At 43.6% G+C, this 13,552-nt stretch overlaps 1 pseudogene; it reads right to left on the reverse strand.

Moving 5' to 3' along the window:
- Nucleotides 1–2,786: 2,786 nt before the first annotated feature.
- The window catches only part of LOC123481337, a 52,799-nt pseudogene continuing 42,033 nt past the window's right edge, over nucleotides 2,787–13,552 (reverse strand).

Here is a 13,552-nt window from a genome sequence, read left to right on the forward strand (position 1 = left end):
TCATGCCCATTTTAAGGGGAGCTTGTATATCAGTGCCTGTCTCTTCTGCGGTCTCTGTCGCCTGCCCCAGCAGGGCCAAATAATATAATCAAGGACATCGTAAATAAAGACCTGGTATTTGTCATAGGGGGAATTCATATCAACAGACCAAATACTTGGCCTAAACTGTTACCCTCTCAACATAAACAACGTAGGGGTGCAATGAAATAGGAACGTTTATAAATCGAAACTAACGGCTTCGCATGCGGGTGAATCATTTTAATTAAAAGAATCAGTGGTTAATAAAACAAACAGCTACAACACAGTTTAGTTCTAACTTCTAATCTAAACAGAGCGTTTTGCAACCAATTACTCAACCTTGCCAGTTATGGTGAACAGTGGTGGAATGTTTTGAAACGCCTACAGGACTTTGATGATCCTGAACGGAACCCCAGGGTGGCAGGACCTCTGCTGTATTAGAACACATTGATATATGATGATAAATCTACATCCCTCCTGCACCAAGCAGAGAGAGGGGGCCACAAACAAATAGATTGGAAACGGGAACAAAATCCACCCTGCAGGCTCATTAACTGCGAAATAAGCTCAGGCTTCGCTGTTACCTTTATACACACAAACACACACACACACACACACACACACACCAGCCAAACCACTCTCTCTGAGCAAACACACGCACGTACGCACAGCCATCAGCCAACACTCTCCATTCCCCTATGAGCATAGTAGTGTATGGCCGGTTGCCTCTACCTGCTCGGCACTTCAATATCCCTCCCTAATGCACGCTAGCTGGGCCATTCCCCCTACTCTCTCTTGCTGCCTATATGCATTTCTGTCATGCACACTTGGGCAGAGCGCAGGCCTGAAGGTCGGGAAGCAGTTGGGGAAGGAGCCGTTCCCTTTGAAATAATCCCATCCCCTGGATGAGAGCAGTGTCTCTAGCCATTCACCCCGGGATAGATTGGCTCTGCTTGCGAATTCAGATGAGCTGAAGATTGGAAGCCTTGGAAGTGTCAGAACCCTTAGTGGAACAATGAGGCTGAGTGAGATTCCATTCTAGTCCTTCCATGTTCTCATCTCAAGCCCCTTCCAAGGAATTCTGTAATGTATCGCCATCGGTGATAAGGCCTCGGCCCAGGTAGCAACGAATGAGGGTGCAAGGACCAGAGGATGGTGGGATGAGGTTATAGGAAGACGGACTCATTGTAATGGCTGGAATGGAATAAATTGACCGTTATCAAACATCTGGAAACCACATGTTTGACTCGTTCCATTAATTCCATTCCAGTCATTACAATGAGCCCCGCCCTTCTACAGCTCCTCCCACCAGCCTCCTCTGGCATGGACATCACATATCAAACTACCAACTGCGAGACCTAAACAGCTTTAGGGGGAGTGTATATATAATATATCATTACAAATAATGGTTTTTGAGGTAGTGTGTATTTTTGTGGTCTCTCCCTCTACTAGTTTCTAGAAGCAACACAGTGTACTCCATCGAGCACACTGACCTTTCCAACAGCCAAGCCTTCATAAAATATTCATAGATGCTATCGATGTATTAGGATATGCAAAAATACGGCCTTTTTCACTGGCACTCAGCACAAGGCAAAACAATCCTTGAGGAATCATGGTAAATGCTGCATGAGCCCCATTTGAGAGTTCCGCTTGCTTTGATAAAATTCGGTTTGATAAAATTCGGAACCTTTATATAAACACTGGAATAGAAATAGAAAAAGCATTGAATGTCTCACATGGACCGGCCTCCAGATTAGAATGAATCATTTAAAAACTAAGCAGGGCAGATATATTTTTTGAGCAGGTTTTCTTTTGTTTTTCTTCTTGTAATACCTGATTACTGATTATGGGTTAGGAGAGGAGAGACAGGAGACCGCTGAGCGCTATTAAAGAATCGCTATTCATACGATTAGGGCAAAAAACAGCATGTGGAAACATGATCCATTTATTTTCCCGTTTGGGGTAGGAACATTAATTTGCTTAATGTGAATCCTGTTTGAGCAGACAAGAATGGCCGCCACACAATTTTGAAAAATTGAAGAAATTGTAGGTTTTAAGAGTTAAGACACCTTCTTCACATCGAGTTAGCTCTGATATGGCTAAATAATAGAGCAAAGTAAATGGTAAAAAAAAAAGACAAATAAACATTTTCCAAGACTTTTGGAATGTACTCAAGTTCCAGTGTGTATCAATTCAATATCCACATAATTGCCTCAGCTCATTAAAACTCATTTTAGGATAAAATAAAGACATACTGTTTAGTTCCAATTCCAATAAAATAATTCCAAGATGGAACTAAACAGGACACCTGCCCCAGGTCATCATTAGGGAGAAGGGTCTAAAGGGCTTTCTCTTGATTGTAGGATCCAAATATCATCAATCATCAATTCAACCAAGGCGAGTTCATTCTTCTCTGATCTCAAGACAAATCCTCAACTCCTCCGAAATGATTGATTTGACTTAGTATCTTGGTCCAGCGACTGAGTGCTTTTTTCCCCCCCTTACTACTGTATTCTCAGTTTGGCACTGACTATATAGTTGAGTCCTACTCTATGTTTCTTCTTTTTGGACAAGTCCCTCCCCTCCCGATTCACTTGGTTTCAACACGTTTTCTCCCGACTGAACACAACCCTGGGTCGCTTGTTCATTAGGGTAAACCGTAGAAACATTTAGCAACAACAAGGAAATCTTTCTTCTTATTGCTTCAAGTCCAGGTAGTCCCTTTGTTTTTCGACCTTCCTTTGGTGCCAACTGAACATGTCCCTGGTTTACTGTGTGGCGTAGTTGTCACTCCCAGCCCCCTCCCTCCAGCCCCGCCTCCAGCAACACCCACCAGCATGTTGTTCTTGGGGGAGCAGCTGTCTGGCTCCATGGTCATCACCCTGACAGAGTACCCATGTGAGTTCTGCTGCCCAGGAGGTGTCCAGATCCACCAGGCCCATGCACTGTTTACCTGGAGGAGAGGGGTCAAAGAGCACAGTGATGATGTCACTGATGCAACTAATAATCACGTTTATTTATATTCCACACAACTGGCAGCTAAGAGGTGAATTGCATAACCTAAATAAATACAACTGATAGAATGTTCCCCTGTCTCACCGTATAACATTAGCTTTGCTTCTAATCATTCTTAGAATTTGCATTCCATATTAATATGGATATACAAAGTGAGTGCTGCATCCTTTGTGGATACAACACTTATGGCCTCTTCTGTACTGTAGAAGTCAATCAGTGTTTGAGTGTCTCTACAGCACTCAGAGTCTCAGACGATTTGAGACGCTCAGATCTGACAGGCTCCAGGGAATAGGCAATAAGATCAAAGACGGTAAGTGCGAGTTGAGGAGAGGTTGAGGGGGTGTCATGGCGGCAGCAGCGCCCCGTTGAGGGGAATCTTCTATGACAGGAAGTGTCAGGTATGGAACGAATTTCAAGGGCGGTTCAAAGTGAAAACCGACAACAGGGTGCATTATTCCACAGTATTGAATGTGCTGGTATGGGAGTAAGTTTTTTCGCCTTTAAAATCATGCGATTAATAAAGATCCTATGGACAGGGGGGCCTGATCCTGTAGATCAGCAAGCCCTACTCTGAGACCTGAAAATATTGACCCAGGTACTGAAGGGGTATCAGTTTGATGGAGAAAGATGATCAACGTCCACCAATCAGTGAGGTTATGATTAGACCATTAGAAGTCCTGCATTCAATCATGCTGGATACAATCATTCCCCTTTGACTTTGCCTTCAGCATTTATGGGAAAAAATGACATTGGCCACTTGTAGGGATCTGGTTTGTGTTAAAAGGTGGTCATTTCACAATGTGTGTGTGTGTTACCTATTGCGTCGTTCTGGAGGCAGCTGGACCGCCGTCTGGTCACGGCAGAGGATCATGTGCTCCTAAATGGAGGAAGAAAGAGAAAGACTTAACTCAAACCACACAGCTACAGCTAAAAAACTCATCAGCTAACTAATCACTAATGGATGCACAGTATGACGTAAATTGCTTTGATTAAAGAAGCGTCTGCTAAATGGCATATTTATTAAATGTTTTATTTACACAGACTTCAACCAACCCCAGCAGCAGAATGTTCATTCCAGGCTTTCCCTGAAAGTCTCTGTATGAAGCCATATTGTACATCATTAGAGTCACATCTCTGACCTCTGGGAGGATGAGTCTCCTTCCTGCTGTTAAAACTTCCTCTATTCTTCCCCAGAGAAGGTAAAAACACCAAAACCCAGGGGACAGTAGCTATCTTCTCATGTCTTTCTTTTTCACCACTAGTCATCTTCTACACCCCCTTGCTCTATCCTACAACCCCACGGTAAAAACACCAACCCCAGGAGGACCCTAGTTAACCTCTAGCTCTAACTGATTCCATTCGTCACTGTGGAAGGATCAGGAGAGTACCGTCCCAGCCAGGTTCAACCACTATGACTAGCACCTATGTACAACACTCACATCATTAAAGCGTTCTATTACAGCCATCTGTCATGGAGCTCGCTGTCAGTCTGTTCAACTAGCTCAGGGGGAAGAGTGCACTGTGATTGGTTGGTTCTACTGTGTTACAGTAGCAGTGAAATGCAATATTGGTTTCTGTTCGGTCAGTGGCTGTTGTGGAGAGGTGAAGAGGAAATTCAGTGACTCTGAGGACAATGGAAGTTGATCAACATTGTTCTTCATTTCCCATTGCCCCCAGCCTTCATCAGGGTTTTAGAGTGGAAATAACATAGTCTCAGTAAACAGCCTCTCCACTAAGACGAGGAGCAACACTAAAGGAATTGCTACAAGTAAGAAAGAGAGAACAGAATCGTTAAAATCATACTCGCGATGATTCAGCCACAGAGGGAGGTTCATAGAGGAGAGAGTAGAATTTGTATGGAGTTAAGTTGGAAAATGAATCACAGTTGCTTAAATCGGAATATTGATTTTCTCTTGTCTACATGGTGCAAAGTGTTTGTGTGGCATATTTCCAGACTGCCATTACAATCAACTATGTGGCCAAGTTCTTTGTCAAAGTTTCTATCAAACTAGAAAAAACACAGAGATAGATGGCACATAACAGACTTTCCACCACCAATTACCTAAATTCAGTGCAAAATACACAAGCAGTATTTTTTTTCTTTAATCTGTTAATACAAATCTGTTAAGACATTTATTGCAGAGAATAGACCATTACCAAAATATACTAGTAGTAGTCAGAGAATAGACCATTACCAAAATATACTAGTAGTAGTCAGAGAATAGACCACTACCAAAATATACTAGTAGTAGTCGAGAATAGACCATTACCAAAATATACTAGTAGTAGTCAGAGAATAGACCATTACCCAAAAACCATACTAGTAGTAGTCAGAGAATAGAATCCATTACCAAAATATACTAGTAGAGTAGTCAGAGAATAGACCATTACCAAAATATACTAGTAGTAGTCAGAGAATAGACCATTACCAAAATATACTAGTAGTAGTCAGAGAATAGACCATTACAAAATATACTAGGTAGGTAGCTTAAGTCGGACCCATCAACCGTCATGTTCCAGTTGTCATGGCGAGGCCTATAGAGGCCTCAGCTGATTAGGAGTAGTGAGTGATTTGAGGCCACATCATTAAGAGATTATGATGTCATCAACTCCTCCCAGTTCAGTGGCACTGTCAGTGTCAAGTGATAAGACTTGTGCCCTCTCGACATACTCTTTGAAAATGCATTCTGCCTTCCTTTAAGTAATCACTGATCTGACATAGAGCCTTGCGTTCACCTACCCAAAATTGATGACTCCAAGGAACGGAGTGAAGTAAGGATGCATTTGTCCTCCTGTGTGGCTCCCAGGACAAGATACGTCTGCTAAGTGACACTAAAATGTAAAGATTTGGAATAGTATTTGAACCTCCGCTGACCTCAATCAAGTTTTAGTGAACTTTCTCAACATTCAGTCTCTTCGACCGTCGATCTACTCATGATTAATGTTGTTTGAAAGTGCACGTTTTTTTGTTGCTGTTGCTTTCTTTATGCAATGAATAGCGCTATAAACGTTGAATAAAATTATTGGAAGAGAGCCTTGGTAGAAGTGGTGGGAGGCTGTACAATGCGGATTCTCTGGAAAAGCTGGCTTTAGTTACCAGGATAAATCAACAGGAGAGCTATTTCTGTCTCTCTCTCTCTCTCCCTCTCTCCTCTCTCTCTCTCTTTCTCTCTCTCACTCTCAGAGTCAAAGAGAAAAAATGACCCCGGACTCACTTGAAATTAAACAATGCATGTGTTTTTGTATTTCAACTCTTGTAATTCGTAGAGAACGCTTCCTTTAGCACGACTGTAAATGATGATGCTTTATAACTGAGGGGTCAAAACTGTTGTAGCCTGTGTAGGAGAACACTGTTCCGGCAATTACCATAAATAAATAAGACTTTAATTAAATCAGACTTAGTTCAATATTCGCTGCGAATGATCAAATACATCCAAACAAACAATACATTCAGTGGGGAATCTAACACTCATTTTAAATTAATTAAACCTACCTTAATCAGTGTCTCCAGAAACTTTTTGCTGCAAAATGAGAGAATGTAAGAAAGAAGTGAGATATTTTTGGAATAATGTCGAGAAAAGACAATTAAATGTGAAAACATTTCAGTAAATCTGCACATTATGCTTTTCTGTGGGAAAACTATTTGTATTGCATTGTATACACTGATATTCACATACTGAAGGTCAAGTATCCATCTTCTTGTCTTGATAAGTCATGATACAAACAGAACTATCTTCTTGCAGATAAACCGATACATGACAAAAAACCTAACAATGCTCATTTTGAGCAAAAGTCTTTATCCAATGTTCTGGGAAACTGGCAGTTTGTTTGTGGTGTTAAAGAGAAGTGAGAAAGAGCTTGCAAAGCTAACTTAAGTAATCACCATGGCACTGAAGACGTCAAAGGTCATGTCACGGGCAGTCAGACCACTGAGGGATGAACTAGTCAAGGCTGTGGTGTAGTGTGGAGTAACATGAATACTGACACTGCTACAGGGTTAGCTTTGGGCCCCACCTCATATCTAGTAATAGCCTTTAGCTATACCCACAACCCTTCAGTACATTCTCTCTTTAGAAGACCATGTTTTGTGGTTCGTTGAGGCCTTTGTGTTGTCAACATGTCACGATCCTTCCTCCTAGTTCTCATACCTGCCACGTCCACACACCAGTCAGTCAACAGAGTGCTGTCATGGCAACAGGAACAACAGCACAAAAAAACGAGGCCCACATTTTTCTCCTGTTCTTGCGCTCTCAAGCACAATTCCGACTCTTCGGATCTTACCTCAGCCCAGGAAAATATCAAGACATCAAATTCGTGGATTAGTTGTTTGGGGCCCCAGAATGAAATGAGCAAAAGTACTTTTCGGAGTGAGCAGTGATTCGTCTTAGCCAACTTATTTGGTTATGGGGTAGGTTTTTACTCTGTCATTTTGTGACAGCAGCCCTGTACTGAAAGATCTGATTGAATGGACTGAGACTGAATGAGAGAGCAGGGTGACACAGAAGTCCCTAGACATGCTGTGGGGAAGAGAACACCTAGAGACCAATGCAGAGTAGAGAAGGAGGCAGAGAGGTACAAGACCAAAGAGAGAGAGGCAGAAATGGTGGGAGATACAGTCAATAAAGAAAGAGAAGAAGACCGTAAGGAGACATCAAGATACAGACAGTGACAGACAGACAGACAGACAGACAGTGACAGACAGACAGTGACAAACAGTGACAGGCAGACAGACAGTGACAGACACAGACAGACAGACAGACAGACAGACAGACAGACAGTGACAGGCAGACAGGACAAACAGTGACAGGCAGACAGGACAGTGACAGACAGACAGGCAGTGACAGACAGACAGACAGACAGACCGTGACAGGCAGACAGTGACAGGCAGACAGAAAGTGACAGACAGTGACAACGGTGACAAGAGAGACGAGATAGGCAGACAGAGAGACAGAGAGACAGGGCAGGCGAGGCAGAAAGACAGGCGCCGCAACATGAGACAGACAGAGCAGACAGACAGACAGAAAGACAGACCTCCTGGGGAAGGTGAACTTCTGTGATGTTCTGGACAAAGCCCCGTAGCAGCAGGGGCTGACCACGAAGGCCGCTTCCGCCTGGACACACTGCTCCACCACCATGTCTGTCGCCACGCCACACGATGGAGGGCCACACCGCAGACACACACACACACACACACATTAAAACACAGGCACACACATTCACAGGCGCGTGCGAGACACACACACATTTGCACACATATTTTTAAAAAATGACCCATCAGAACACCCTCTTTCTCTGCATCCATCACATTACATCATCACGATACGAATCGCACCTCATTGGAAAACATCTCGGATAGCAAACCAAACCCTGAGTCAATAGGAAATAAACTGGAACCGTTTGAAATAAACTACGTTGATTAACCTAGTTAAAGAAGCCTCTTGATGCTGAACGTGTGGAGGGGAAACAAACTTTGAGTGGTTAGAACAGTGGAGGCACGGAGGAAGGATTTCCATTGAGCAGGTAAACCGTGCTGACGCTCTGCATCTCAACAGACATTACCAGAGGAGTGGAGTTAGAGGTTGCTGGGTGAGAGGGAGGGAGAGACAGGGAGAGAGGGAGAGAGAGAGAGAGGGAGAGAGGGAGAGAGGGGGAGGGAGAGAGGGGAGAGGGAGGAGAGAGAGGGAGAGACAGAGAGAGGGGACTCTGGGAATCTACTGTAGCAGCACTGTTTCCTAATATCCTGGTCCTGGGGACCCACTGTGCATACTGGATCTACTTTAGGTCGCTATCCATGAGTACAGTGTTTGTTGGATCAGTTGACAAATTGATTCCGGTGGTGTAGTACTGTCTGAAATACATCAGATAAGTGGCATGGTTTGGGGTACTCAAGGAGGATGTTTGGTAAAACGCACTGGAGTAGTAGATGTTGATAATTCTGATGCTCTTCGACTGAGAGCTAAGACATTTCCATCAAAAATATCAAACATCTATGGTAGCTGGACTACAGCACCTGGAACCACATTTTGTTGGGGAGTAAGTTGGACCAGAGCCATGCATTTAGAAAGTTGGGCCGATGTTTCTGCATTATGATGCATTTACATGACCACTTCAACATTCTTATGCTTGCAGTCATGTTAGCTCCCAAAATTAACATTACATGGGGAATATTTAAACAATGTTATGTAACTAACTGAATGTCTAGGGAATTGGAACAAAAATATCACATTCTAAAAGTTGTCCTAACTCTCTAAACAGTATTACATTTACATTTTAGTCATTTAAGCAGACGCTCTTATCCAGAGCGACTTACCAGTAGCAATCTAGGTTAAGTGCCTGTTTAAGGGCACATCGAACAGATTTTTTTCACCTAGTCGCCTCGGGGATGTAGAACCAGCGACCTTCGCGTTGCTGCTTACAACGCTCTTACCCACTAAGCTACCTGTCACCCCATATGTATGGCTCTGGGGTAGTACTTATCAGCAAACTATTACTACTGGCTTATTCTCAATCAGCACTCTAGCACTGGGGCTCAGTTCAGAAACACTAGCTAGCTAACGTCATCAGCTTCGAATGGAAGATCCAAAATGAGGTGTTGGGAGAACTTCAAAAGATCCACAAAGCAACAATGTTAGGAGATAAGTCCATGTCCAACGGATTCTGTTCAACGATGTGAGACAGCCTCTTCCCAAGATTTAAGATGAGAATCCTAGCAAATCCCCTGCTAAAGAGCTACCATTCCTTTGGGATGAACGTCCCTAAAGTTACTTTGAAGTCCACATCAAATGCACTTCATGGCTAGGCTGATTACTGTAATCCCATCCACAGTCCCAAATGCCATACCACCTGCTCCTTCACATCCATATGAGAGCTTGGCTCTTCTCTGTAGATTATGACATTTCTGTAAAACTATAAAACCGCAGGCCAATTTTGTATACACTCCTCTCTGATTCTGTGGTTGCGGCAGAAGGCTTTACGAATAGCTCAGCCCAGGCATTTCCAAGGAGAGAGTTGGACGGGCTCTGAGAAACTATACTGCAGCCTAGAGATTTAAGGAACCTTAATCCGACTGTTGTTTGGCCTCCAATATAGGCGGAGCACCTCTCCCCACCACCCCCAGACCACTGGAGCCATGTAGTACCCTTGGCGCTGGTTGGCCCGTCTTTGGCATGACTATCTGGAGGCATCATTCCAGTCACGGAGGGGAACCAGAAGACAGGTCCTTATAGGAACAGAGTGCTGGAAATGTTCGATGCAACTCTTTGCTAGGGTTCTTTTGTCTTTTGTCACAAAGGGGGCATACGCGTTCAGGTTCCCATTCCAACAACAAACCAGCATCTCATTAAACACACCAGTGAAGGCAAATCCATGAAATGGTTTATTGAGGAGGTCAGTATAGGAAAGGATATCAGAAGTAGAATGGGCTAGACAACAGCAATTACCAAGACCACCATGCAACTTCAGCACGAGCAGACAGGCGAAAAGAAAAAAAGATTACAATAGAAGGTACTAGCCACATATTGAGTATTTGATTCCGAGGCCTCCTTTGTCTTTTTATAAATCGCGGCCATCTTGGAAGTATAGTAATAATGTGTGGTAATGAATGATAAAGATGGAGGTCCTTCCTGCCAACTACAGACCAAAGGAATGTTGTTATAGCTGGTTTTGCCAGAGGAGGGCTCACATTAAAAATTCAAAAATGTATTCTTTGTTCTTGAAACACAGTGTACTACGTTGTGTTCTATTATGTCGGTTCCCAATAAAGAGGAATCGTTATAAAGGAAAAACACAGACAGACCACGTGATAAAACAAGACTAAAGAACAATTGCAAAACTAGACTAAAGAAAGGACTGTCCAGATTTGGAGAGCCTGTCCATTAAACAGAGGCTTCTGTGGAGGCCGGTATAAATTATGGATTAGTCGCAAACCGATAAAGGATTGAGGAGTGTTCAGAAAAAGCACTCTTTATTAGTCTCACCTGTCTTTTGGGGGAAGGTGGGAGTGATCTTATTGAAGATTCTGGTCCATAATGGTTTTCCCCCTCTCACCTTTGCACAAGTACAACTTTTACATCAAGTAATGAATAAGAACAGGCGGTGGGCTGAAGATGTGAGCTCTGAAACTCTTTATTCATGGCTAATACACCCCTGGTCCAACACACACACACACACAGAGACACACAGTCTTAGCATGAAAAAAACACTTCACGGCTAACCACGGCAATACACCCTGTCCACACACACACAGAGACGCACAGTCTCAGCATGAAAAACACTTTCACGGCTACCACGGCAATACACCTGGTCCCACACACACACAGAGACACACAGTCTCAGCATGAAAAACACTTCACGGCTAACCACGGTCAATACATCACATCCGGCGTGTGCACGGTGATTATTACCCTCTGGTACTGAATTTACATTTTTCTCCCGTATTCACTTTTTAACACTCTATAGTGCAATATGGGAGGCTCTGCTCAGTAATGAGGAGAGACAACCTACCTACCTACCTACCTACCTACCTACCTACCGCACAGAGCAGCTTTACTTTGACTCCCTGTTCTAGTCTACTCAGACCCTAAAGCTCATCTACCCCTGCTGGTTGGAGGAGGGCTAGGAGGGAGAGTGAGTGGGAAGAGAGAGAGAGAGAGAGAGAGAGAGAGAGGTGGGGGGTGAGTAGCGAGAGAGGCGGGAGAAAGCAGAGAGAGTGAAAGAGGAGAGAGAATGAAGGGTGAAAGAGAAAGATATACTGCGATAGAGAGAGGAAGAGAGAGAGAGAGAAAAGAGAAGAGAGAGAGAGAGGAGAGAGAGAGAAAAGAGGAGAGAGAGAGAAAAGAGGAGAGAGAGAAAAGAGAGAGATAAAAGAGAAGAGAGAGTGAGTGAGTGAGTGAGTGAGAGAGAGAGAGAAAAGAGAAGAGAGAGAGAGAGAGAGAGAAAGATAAAGGGACCACACTGAAGACTCAGATCTTCTCGCAGTATTCAGATGTTACGCTCGACTACTCTCTGTTCCTCAGAGGACCTAGCTCTCCCCAAGGAGAGGGGTAGGCCTCAGCCATCACTCTAATACTAAGAGAGAGGAGAGATAGCACTGTGGATATTCTGAGGAGGAGATCTATGGGGGATAAACTTCTCTGACACCAAGCTGATACACACCTGGCCTGGCACACGCGATTGTTCTTCCAACATGAGAGCAAGCCTCCATAGCTAAGAATAGGGAACAACCTAATTAGCCTGAGTAAATGACCATCCCAGGGCTAGAAATGGAGCCATGTATGTGCCACATACTGCCATTATTCAGCATGATAGGCTGCACCTGGGGGGTGAGGGAGTGGGCACTAACTGGCTGCACTAAATAATACGTCGGCATTCACACCACGGACACCTGGGGGTGAGGGAGTGGACTATAAAAAAGTGTGTGTGTGTGGTGGTTGTGTGTGTGTTGTGTGTGCGCGTGCAGAAAAACATTCCCTGACTACAGTAGATACCCCAAACACAATCCCCAACCCCACAGTACTGTGGAGAGTGCGAATTGCTGTTGTGTTTGTTTTTTGGCCAAGTGGAACGGGTCTCCATGAAGTGGCTGGTCTGCAACAGTAGTCAGGCACTAGCTCATAACAGCAGGTATAAATATACCTTCTATTGTCCATAGACAGAGAGATGGGAGTAGGGGTGGAGGAAGCTTTTAGCACAATGTCTAGTCTGAAACTCACTACGGTGACTCACTCTGTCTGAACACATCGTAACATAACGTACCTGGGACAATAGATGGACATAGTATACGTTTTACATGTTTTTTGTTAAAATAGTAGCACCGCAGATATCTGGGACGAAAGCGAGATGCAAGACTTCGCTCTCACACAGTATCTGTGCACAGGTTTGCTTCACGCTGTCACAGAGTGGTAGCCAGGGACCAAAACAGTGGAGAAGTTGAGCTTCGGCACTTCAACGCTCTTAGTTGTTGTGGAAATTGACCCACTACGCTGTTTCTTTCTGCATCTACGTCATATCACTGAGTCTACCTTTAACATCATGTTTGACCTATTTTAGGGAGGGACTGGTGGACTACCATACACCTGCTGGACCTCATGCTGGGGAAGCAGGGAGGAGCAGCAAGCCGGAAGTAAAGTCCAGATTCTAGTCTGAATTCAGCTATGATGACTCACTCTGTCTGAACAGGAGAGGATGGGCATAACCTAGCATGTTTTACATTTAGATTTGAACATTATGTTTGACATATTTTAGAGACGGATGCATGATATACTGTAATATAATATAATATAATAGATATTTAGTTGTCCATTAAGTCCAATCAATTATTTATTATTATTATTATCTGACATTGATAGTTAAACGTGAATGTTTTCATTGTTTCTATCAAATAAATATATTAGTTAACACCAACACTTGGCATCTAGGTTTAGTACACATCCACAGGCTTTTTACAGTTCATTTGTGTGGAGATGACTTCCTTTAGCCTGGTTAACCCGACTGAACTCCTCACTCACCATGATAAGTGAAG

This window comes from Coregonus clupeaformis, unplaced genomic scaffold (genome assembly GCF_020615455.1).
Source record: "Coregonus clupeaformis isolate EN_2021a unplaced genomic scaffold, ASM2061545v1 scaf0246, whole genome shotgun sequence".
Lineage (NCBI taxonomy): Eukaryota > Metazoa > Chordata > Actinopteri > Salmoniformes > Salmonidae > Coregonus > Coregonus clupeaformis.